Raw genomic sequence first — 11,501 nt, forward strand, 5'->3', positions numbered from 1 at the left:
TGGGTTTCGAACCAGGAACCTTCTTACTGTGAGGCAGAAGTGCTAACCACTAATGCACCGTGCTGGCTAGGTGGGTATTATGAACCCATTCATCTAAATCTTATACACCATTCTGGGTTTGTTTACTAACATCCATCCATAATCTATACCCACTTAGTTCTAACCAGGGTCACGGGGATCTGCTGGAGCCTATCCCAGCTCTCTTTGGGTGAAAGGCAGGGGTCCACCCTGGACAGGTCCCCAGTCCATCACAGGGCCACATAGAGACAAACAACCTCACACACTCACACTCACTCCTATGGGCAATTTAGAGTCACCAATCAACCTGACATACATGTTTTTGGACTGTGGGAGGAAACCAGAGGACCTGGAGAAAACCCACACAAGCACAGGGAGAACATGCAAACTCCTAGTCCCCTGATGGGTTTTGAACCACAAACCTTATTTCTGCGATACAACAGCGCTAACCACCAATCCACTGTGCTACTCTTGTTTACTATTATTAAAATTTTGCTTCATCAACAAGTACAGTGTCAATAACATAGTACTGTGAATTTGAGATGACCATCAAGCACAGTTCCAAGGTATTTAAAGCTACAAATACTTTTCATGGGGTATCTAGTGATATTCAAGGACTGCAGTGTGACAGGAGCAGTTTGTGTGTTGCTGGATGATTCTTTGTTTTTATTTATTCCGAGCCAACTTTCCCCACATCACCATTACAAAGAAATGACAAAATTAAAATATCTCGGTCTTTTGTAGTCTCCCTGTCAGAGAAGGGGCCCAAAGACTAAAACAATGACACACTTTAGCAAATTGAATTCATCAAAGTGATGAGCTGTCAATTAGGGACTCTGAGACCCTGGATTAGCACATTTCTTGGACGTGTTCACACAAAAGAAGACAGACAAAAAGAGAAACACATGTTTGTTTCCATTCCTCAGGGCATGTAGATTTTTACATAGATTTCCTGGAGATTCACCCTAATTTTAACCATAACCACGACTTGACTATCATTAACCTGATCTTATATTAATCTGCACCCTAAAATTAATTTAATTACATGGAACAGTGAGAATGATAATGTGAATGACAATAGGTGGCATACACACACACACAGAATATACTTAATATTTTACTAATGAATGGGTTTTCTTTCTTCAGGTTTTGCCTGGAGAGCTTTTTCTGGTCTTTGAATACTTGTTGCCTCTTTTCCAAAACTACCTGTAGGGGGAGATATCAAACCACTTTTATATCTCTAAAGCAACTATATATATATATATATATATATATATATATACACATACACACAGACATAGACAAAATTGTTGGTACCCTTCCATTAAAGAAAGAAAAACACATAATGCTCACTGAAATAACTTGACACTGACAAAAGTAATAAATAAAAGTTTACTAAAAATTAACTAATAAAAATCAGACATTGCTTTTTAATTGTGGTTCAACAGAAGCATTAAAAACAAACTAATGACAACGCTGATGGTACCCCTAGAAAAGAAAGATTGAAAAGAATTTGACCATGCTAAACTACAGTGTGTCCTGTAATTAGCATTGCAGTAATTAGTAATCAGGCTACTTATTTAAAGGTTGAAAATAACCACTGTGCTGTTTGGTATCATGGTGTCACACTGAACATGGACCACAGAAAGTTAAGAAGCAAGTTGTCTCAGGAGCTTAGAAAGAAAATTATAGACAGGCAAGTTAAAGGTAAAGGCTATAAGACCATCTCCAAGCAGCTTGATGCTCCTCTGACTAGACTTGCACATATTCAGAAGCTTAAGATCCATGGGACTGATGACAAATTGAAGAGACAGATGATACGGATGGACACCAAAGAGCCCAGAACAACTTCCAAAGAGATTAGAGATGAACTCCAAGGTCAAGGTACATTAGTGTCGGATCATACCATCTGTTGCTGTTTGAGCCAAAGTGGACTTGGAAGATGACCGAGGAGGACTCCACTGTAGAAAGCAAATCATAAAAAAGAGACTGAAATTTGCCAAAATGCATAATGAGGCTTCTAAGACAATGTCCTTTGGACACATGAGACAAAACTGGAGTTTTTTGGCAAATCAATCTTTGTTCAGACTCAAAAATGAAGCATACAGAGAAAACAACACTGTACGTACTGTGAAACATGGATGAGGCTTGGTTATGTTGTGGAGCTGCTTTGCTGCATCTGGCACAGGATGTCTTGAATCTGTCCAGGGTACAATAAAATCTCAAGACTATTCTAGAGCGAAATGTGCTGCCCAGTGTCGGAAAGCTTGGTCTCAGTCACACGTCATGGGTCCTCCAACAGATAATGACCCAAAACACACAGCTAAGAAAAACATATTGGACTCTTCTGAAGTGGCCTTCTTTGAGCCCTGGTCCAAATTCTGTTGAACATCTGCAGAAAGAGCTGAAACATGCAATCTGGAGAAGGCACCCTTCAAACCTGAGACAGCTGGAGCAGTTTGCTCACGAGGACTGGGCCAAAATACCTGTCGACAGGTGCAGAAGTCTCATATATAGATTTCAAGTTATTTCAGTGACCATTGTGGGTTTTTCTTTCTCCAACATTTATGCAAGTGCAATTGTAAGGTCTTTTTATTTTAATTGTTAAAAGGTCAAACTTGAAACAGATTCAAAATCACACTTTTCTGTCAAAGTGCGATTGTTTTGTTTTCTCGAATTTACAATGGAGGCGTCAGCTGGTGATTGACAGCATCACAAGCCAATCGGATTCACTGCGCACACCTCCATGGGAAAACCGACCAATGAGCGAACAGCTCGGGCAGCCTGTGAGGAGAAAGCCCTGGCCGGTACCGATCTGAGAACAGCGCCGTGTTGTCACATCCACACGCTCCGTCTAAACAAACAAAAAGCTTCCTAACAAACAACTTTACGGTAAACGGCGTGAAAGGCCGTGTCCGGTAGGTAGCGGGGATGAGGTGAGTTTTGTGGGACAGCCAGGGTTTGGAAAGCGGGAACGAAAACAACTTAAAAGTTTTGTTGTCGACGGAACCGCTGGACTAGCAAGACGCCAACCGACTAAAGGCTCCCATGCAAAGTGAGTAACGTTACCAATAAGCTATTGTTTTAGCTAAAAACTTCACCATGACGTTAATTTAAGGTCAGTAAACAGCCTGACGTTAACACATCGTTGTGGTTTTGACTGAGATTCATGCTGTATGACTGGCGGCAATACTATCGGTGTTCGCTAAACTCCCCAACTTTAAGCTAACAGCTAATAACATAGCATTAGCTAACTTATTGAGAAACAAGTTTATTGTCTAAGACTTTATGTGCACCCAAATGTGTAGTTATTCACGAATAGTGGTGTCAGTTTCATCTAGATATTAGCTGACGTCTTGGGAAAGTTAACAACGTTGACCTGTTGTAGTAGTAACAAGTATGAAAGGCGGGGTTTTAACCTATAAATGATAGTTTAGATAAGAAAAACAGAATCACAGACCATAAAGACAAAATTTCAGCTTCCACACCCTGAATACAGAAGTGTCCTCTCTCCAGGAAGTACAGTTTGTGGTGGAGCTGGGCCTGAGGGGTCGTGCACAACTCACCTGGAGACTCAACTTCCATTGCATCCCATCTTTAATAACTCATTAACATTGTTCCTTGTTGATCTCCTAAACACTGTCATGATGGCCTGGCTTGTACTGACAAGAGGGCAGTCTAGCGAGCTTTTGCAAAATGCATCACAAAAGCCATGTGTCAGCTCGTGTGCTTGTGATATGTTGACTTCATAGTGGCAGGAAGTTGGACTGTGTCATCCACCTGAATATACGGTCTCTGGTCAGAATTCAAACCGGTCAGAGAATCGGTGCTCAAATGTGTTAGGTTATGGGTCGGAAACAATGGCTCAGAGAGGGTCCTGCGTAGGATGCTTTGCCCCGTGTTGGTTGCCTGAACAGGTTTGTCCGAGTTGCAGCTTTGCACAGCCCACATTCCCATGGTTTTGTTTTTGGAATGCAGGGTCACAGAGTAGGAGAGGGAGGTGTGGGAACTGAGAGACTATGTGTGCCGGGCTCAACTCCCAGAATGAATCGACCTGCAAGCGACTTGCAGGCGCTTCCTGTCAGTAAGTCTTGAAGTTGAATTGAAGTTTAAGGGTCGGTAGGCTAGAGTGGTTTAATCCAAGTATTAGTTTATTTTACCTCACATACTCAACTTTAATTATGGTGACTTCTTACTCTAAATTTGATCATAAATATAAGAGGGGCTACATTTTAGTCCCTGCACAAGAATAGCAAATTATCTTTTGACTATAAATCGAATGCAGTCATTCTCGTGACAGTACTATATAAACATAAGGATGTATCCATGAACATATGAATACAAGGATCTAGTTGCAGTAGCTTGCTCCAGATACATCTTAAGACAGGCTAACCGCAATATTTATTTGACGTCTTATATGTCATAGTTTTCCATGATCACATAGATTCCCATGAATGTTGTAGTCTGAGCTAGTCTGCTGTCAGTGGAAGAGATCTGCCCTGGCTTATCACTGAACTCATGGTTCTAATGCGGGGGTCTCCAACCCGGGTCCTCGAGCCCTGCTGTTTTGCAGGTTTTCCAACTATCCCTGCCCTTCCAGTTTCCTCCTTTCTGACCATTCATAATCACCATTTTACTCCCAGTAACATTAATCTCTGATGCAAGACCACAGCGGAATTGTGAGCCTGCTGCTGCACTGCCGATCTCAGGTGGAAAGTTTGAAGTGCTGTCCTTGGCAGGGTCACAGTCGATGAGCATCACTGGTAGAGTGTGTTATTTTCCCCCTCCTGCTCTACAGAGGTGTAGGGTTTCTTGCAACACTACCTAAGCCTCTGCAGTGCTGGAATGAGCCCACTCAGCAGATGTCAGCGATCAAGCACCAGTGTTGGCTGTGTTATATTGCAGGTCATGTAAATAAAATGCTGTGCTCACTGGGGAGGCATGTTGCCCTCCTGACTCACTGTGAGCCAGCTTTTGATGGAGAAAGCAGTGAGACTGAGTGAATGGCGGTAGCATTAATAAATAAATGCACTCAGCGTGTTAGTTGGCATGAATGGTCCAAGCATGCTATGTTTTGTTATGAGTCATGGTGTGTCTCATGTTTTAAGGCATACACTATTGAGAAGCGCACATTTAAAGTTGTACAGTATCATTAGTATCATAGTCTTACAAATTAGTTTTGCATGGTTTTGAAAGTCCATTGTTAAAGGCAGACTGGGAGCTGGTTCCACAGGCCTCCCATTCTGCTTTTGGAAACTCTGGGAACCACAAGTAGACCTGCACTCTGAGAGTGAAGTGGTCTATTGGGATAATATGGTACTATGAGGTCTTTAAGGTATGAAGGAGCTTGATCATGAAGGGATTTGTATGTGAGGAGAAGGATTTTAAATCCTATTTCTGTATTTTACAGGGAGCCAATGAAGAGAAGCAAATATAGGAGAAATATGATCTCTCTTGCTACTTCCTGTCAGGACTCTGGCTGCAGCATTCTGGATTAACTGGAGGCTTTTAATGGAGATACTGGGACATCCTGATAGTAATGAGTTACAGTAATCTAGCCTTGAGGTAACAGATGCATGGACTAGTTTTTCTGGGACAGGATGTTCCTAATTTTGTCAATATTGCACAGGTGAAGAAGGCAGTTCTAGAGATTTGTTTTACGTTTAAATTAAAGGACATATCCTGGTCAAAAAATGTTCACATTTCTCTTCTCTGTGTCTTAAATATCACGTAAAACCTGCCCCATTGCAGATAAATGGCTGTGATAGGCCCATGCTTAGGAAGAGACTAAATGCGAGAGTCCATTTAATGTCCCAGTCCTGTCCTGATCGAGCCTGTCATCAAAAATAAATGCCAGCATACAAGATCACACAAGATATATATGTATATGTTCTGCTAACTGTTCTGCCAACTTAGCTCTGAGCTCACCACTAATTGCTAAATGACATTAAGGCAATGCTTTTCAGCAGAGCCTTTTGGTTTTAATGAAATTAAAGTATGATATTTAGCGTTTGCTTTGTATTGTTGGGTCTTTGTAACAGAAAGCATATGGTGCTCATGCTGCAGTGTTTGTGGGAATAGTTTACTTTGTCTGCAGTGATGGTAACCACAGTGTCATGACGCTTGTAGAGTCAGAATAGATTTGAATAGGGTTTGAATACATGGAGTTGGGATTTGGCTTGTAGGTTCAGTAGTGCACAGCTTGTTTAACACTGTGGCTTTTTAGGTTGACATGCTGTCAGATGATTCAAAACCTGTAGGAACTGCCATATATCGACTTGTTTTTAGGTCCAAAGTGGTGGACTATAACAATGCAAGTGAAGTAATAGGCCAGTAACCTTTCTTAAAATAGCTTTAATATATTTTTTAATGTAGTGCGATATATGCCATAATGATTTAAAGACGCCTCCAATTTCTTGTTTCTCCTTGAAGCCTGTGGCATGCAGGCTCTCACAGTTGGTTATTATAGACTAATGGCTCTCGAAATACTTTTTATATCCACCCATTTTCCTCTGTTATTTCCGGGGCCTTTGGCATCAGATGGAGACAAAACAGCCCTTTTTTTGTCCATTTTGAAATTGTCCCATTTCGGCTGGGTGCTAATTTACACTGACCATTAACAGTTTCTGTCATGGTCGGGGAAAGACGGACACTTAAAGTCAAGGCTGAAATAGCAAAAAGAGGGTATGGGAAGCATGAAATGTGATGACCGGGACATTTGCTACGCAACAAACACAGCAGTACTGTGTGCCCCTGGGCAGCTGTGGAACAGACTGACTCTTTATAAAATTAAACTGGTGTCAGACCTTCAAAATCTTCTGTGGGAGATCTGCCGGAGTGGCAATAGAGCCTGAAGCATGGCAGAGCTGGAGAATTCAATAGTGGGGCCACTGGGCCAGACAGGAAGAAGATGATGCTATTTAGGGTGACTAATGTGCTTGACTGATTGGTCCCCACGAAGGCAGTGATGATGATTCATGAGGATGGTGATGACAGAGCCACTAAGGAGCGTTGCAATGTGGATGGGCCCCCTCTGTGAGCTAATTCGGAGATTGATGTTGAAGCTGGAACCCTTCTGTGGAGCGAGCTGGAGGTTGTCGTGCTGGGGACCACTGACAAGTGGAGTTAGAGTACCAGGAAATCAGGTTCCACACTGCCTTGTTGAAAGACATTAATTGGCAAAAGTAACCAAAATAAAGTAGGAGACCCTCTGACACAGAAATTCAGAAGGCAGGTATTTCATTTTTTGCTTTTTGAGCATGGATCGTCTTATTGCCTTTCTCCCAGTCCAGTTGAATTCAACACACACTTCCCCCGCATTATAAAAGTGTTGAGGCACTTTTCTGTACACAGATGATCTCTCTGTAAATACCTCTGTGTCTCACAGTCAGGCTGCTAATTGCTTGTAATGACTTGCCTGCTGCTGGATTTATTCCCATTTTTAGGAATGCTAACAAGTGATTTAGTTTAGACACAGGAAAGAAAGATTTAAGAGGAAACTTGAAGGAATGCGTCTAGAAGTTAAATCCTGGCAACTGGACTTCTTGTTGAGTTGAAACATTTCACCATTCACCCAAGTGGCTTCTTCAGTCTAAGTCCAGTTGCCATGATTCTGCCTCTAGATATCTTTAACTGGATAATGGGAAATCTTCACAGACTTAAAGAAATTTATTTTTTCAGATTAATAAAGATTCTTGATGGTCTTGAATTGTTTTGCCTATACAAACACTGTCCTTGATTTCCCATGTCTGTGATGGGATTTATTTATTTGTTATTTTCACTGAAGTGCCACAAAATCATAACAACACAGTGGCTGTTTATTGCAAAGCCTTGTTTGTTGTTCCTTGTACATGATGGAATTGGTTACAATGAAGAAGGAAGCTTGAGATGTAAAATCTGCTCACCTAATATTTGCCGCTAGTGATTTTGAACAGTCAGGAAAGTGTTAATAGTTGTCCAGTATTGAAGAGATATCAAGGGAATTTCAGAAGACTTTTATTTTGAAGCAGCCTTGTTTTTTATTCAGTGGGTCTCTGCCTTACTGCTGGTTCTTTTACTCAGATTCTCCAACTTGTCTAACTTTAGAGATACCACTGTCCTGTTGCAGAACAGTTCACTACAGTTTGAAAATTCAATCTTTCTCAGGTTCACGAATTTTCAATTGTTTAATAAAACATGACCGACATAGACACATATACAGTAAACAATAAATATTATGCACCAGGGAAAGCTGCAATGCTAGAATCTAGTCACCAGCCCTCTGAGACTATAGATCAATGTGACTTATTGAAATGGTAGATAATTTTATTATAACACAAATGAAGAAAATGATGGTGCTGATAGTGACTGTGTATGTTCCTGTCTAACAAGTCCTACCCTCCTGGTTCTTGATTAGATAAGTATCAAGCAGGGCTTCCAGGCATTTGGTGAGTTCAGCACTGCCTGTAAGAGCAAGAAAAAGTGTTTGATTTGTTTGACTTTATACTCTGATGCAGCAGCGTGGTTGATCTTGCGTCACATCTACATGTCTGTCTGTGCAGGTTTTGTGTATAAACTTTTCTGGAAGCAAGATAATTTAGTCCATGTAACATGAAAGCATTTGTGAAAACAAGTCTTCATGCAGCATAATGGGAACAAAAATGTGTTAGCTGTAATTTACTAAACAGTAATTTTAGCTGTGATGACTGAAGGTCTCTATTAGTGCAAATGAGTTGGCAACCTCATGCTTTGGCCATGCACAGGCACACAGGAACAACCAGAGATATTAAAGTCATAATTGACTCAATATAAATGACACAGAAAAATCTTTGATTGCTGAAATTTTTCTGTTGTCTTAATGATGTTATATCATATGTCACTGTATCACTCATTTTAATCTGCTGCTCATTTCAAATATGAAATAAGTCTATATTTTTGTTTGTCAAAGAACCTTTAAATTTCTCAGTAGACTGATGTTCGCTGGCTATGACATGTATCTTCTGGTACAGTGCCAGCATAAATGAGTAATGAGGTGATTAGACACCATGATGCATGCATAGTGCACAGACTGTGTTGTGTGTACGTTGGTGGACCAGAGTACAGCTTCACCTGAGGGTATAATATGCAGCTGATAAAAATAGACATAGCAGAGCTTAACCCACAAACCATAAATATGTAGTGATGCATGCTAACCCAGTACTTTCCATGCCAACCATTAATATAGATAGTCAGACTTTAGTAATTCCCAAAGGAAAATGAAATTAGTCTTGGTACAAAATAGAGTGATAAAGCAAACAAAGTAATAGTCCAGACATTCATCATGATTATTTATCTGCCTTTGGCTAAAGCCCGATGGTAGCAGGAAGTGGGAATGAATACGTACGTCTTCTTTATTATGCTGACCGCAAGTTTCACCGTATCGTAGAAAATGCTTGATGCACTGGGTGTTGCAAAATCTTCACAGGATGTTTGAGAAGATAAAATAAGCTAACTCTGGTGTGTATGTTTGATGCTACTGGGGTGTGCTAAAGTGCCTGACACAGTAGGTTTATATAATCGCTTGAATATTTTATTAACTGGCTATGAAATACATTTATTAACATGACCTACCACAAGGCTTTAAATGGTTAATTACTTCTACCAGCTTTCTGGCCAGTCATGTTTACTATGCCTACTAGAGTTTGTAAATGTTCAAGTCAGGAACAGGGCTCAGATACATCTGTGAGGGCTGAAAGAGAAAAGAAAGTCTGTGTTTTGACAGAGATGGTAGCCATCATAACCCTGGTCAGTAAATGATAATCGTCACACAACCAGTTCTGTGATTTTTAGCCCTGTGGTTTGCTGTTGTTCATTAGAAATCATTTATCACATACTAAATTGACAAACAAGGTGAACCAATAACAAAAACTATCACTAAGGGATAAGTGAGAATAGGATAACCCTTACTGTCTGCTTCTGATTTTAATGACACTACATATCAGTTCAGCTTGTGTCTCTGCAGGACGGTGTATCTGTTCCAAACAGTGTGTCTTTGTCCATCCTTGACCTTTGTGGAAACTCCCAGGGCTAGTGTTGGTTTTCAACATTTTATTCTCCTCACTGTTCTTCTATGGCTACTCCTGTATTCACAGACACTGACATCCTTTAAACCCTTTGCTTTCACAACGACTTTGTAAGGTGACTTGATTTGCGTTGGTACGTTTGCTTTGCGAAGGTGACGGAGGATGAGACGACATTGTAGACGCTCACTGGTTTGAATCCTGCCAAGGTGAAGAACAATGTGGATAATGAGAACCATCGTTCCACCTGATGGCTCTGAATATTTGTGTAATTCAGGCCTTGGTGGCGTTAGCATGAGCCTTTAGCTTTCCCTACATCACTTTGTATCTTTAATGGGTGTATTGAATATAAAAAATACATTAATTTTGCTAATGAAAAAGGAGATAAATTCATTGCATTTAAGTAGAACCAATTAAATAGAACGCAGAAGCTTGTATGGAAGAGTTAAATTAGGAAAGTTCGCAAATAGAAGAAAAATATTTTTGAAGTTCTCAGTTTCAAGTTGAAAAAAACACAGTTATTTGAATATCCTGTAGTGAATTCCAGGTTTAGTTCCTCTCCACGTTCTCTCAAACTTTCTGCATTGATTATTATTTTTGTTTTGTTTTTGAGGTTCTCATCGCAACTGCCTTCAGTCACAGAGCCTTTATGTTTAACAATGGTTGTTTTAGTAGTGACAGGATTTTTCAAATGTTTTTCTAAGACTTCAATTATATTTAATTAAAAAGTAATAAGAAAATTCAGAAAAATCATCATTGAAGTTGCCTGAAGACTTTGGAGACTGATAAACATCCAGTAGCAGCACTATGGGACAGCAGTTCATGAATATACCTAGATATTCAAAGGACAAAAATGAAATCTGCTTAAATTTATAAACCCTAAATAGTTCTGCAGTACTCCCTAAATACAAACAGAAAATGAAGATGTGGAGGATAGTTTCAGATCTATGCAACCAAGGTTCATGAAGGACCTTAAAATCAAGATTATTCGAAAAGATTAAATCATTTCAAATAAAATGTTTGTTTCCTAATGGCCTGACATTTAAAAGGGCGAGAGAGCTCTACGTTGTTTGTTTTATCAGGGGTATAGAAAGTAGATAAGCACTCATCTGAAAGTCTGTTGCAGAGCACACGTATGTATTGTTTGTATATGGGATTAATGCATTGGCCTCTTCCTCCCTATAAATAAATACAGTTTGATTCATGTTATTGCTGGTCTTAACTAAAGTAGACGAGCACTCAGCACATCAGGTATAATCTTTGTTTATGTGAGCGTGTTTTACTTTTTATTCCCTGGACTACCGATGCCATTGATGCCAATTCACGTATCCTTTAACTTTTTGTCCTCTTGTTGAGTTACTAGGTTGGTTAATTATTTAATTTAAATTCCAGATTTAATTAGAAATCCATATATGGCCCTGCTCGTCGTGGATGTCTGTCCAAGAG

General features: G+C 40.0%; 1 protein-coding gene across 1 annotated transcript in view; it reads left to right on the plus strand.

Annotated features, from left to right (window-relative positions):
• The first annotated feature begins 2,824 nt into the window (after positions 1–2,824).
• mpp7a (MAGUK p55 scaffold protein 7a) overlaps positions 2,825–11,501 on the plus strand; it is an 82,040-nt gene continuing 73,363 nt past the window's right edge. The window contains exon 1 of the mRNA XM_026292257.1: positions 2,825–3,073. The gene's annotated coding sequence lies outside the window, so the exon portion shown is untranslated. The remainder of the gene's footprint in view (positions 3,074–11,501) is intronic.

This window comes from Mastacembelus armatus, chromosome 20 (assembly GCF_900324485.2).
Source record: "Mastacembelus armatus chromosome 20, fMasArm1.2, whole genome shotgun sequence".
Lineage (NCBI taxonomy): Eukaryota > Metazoa > Chordata > Actinopteri > Synbranchiformes > Mastacembelidae > Mastacembelus > Mastacembelus armatus.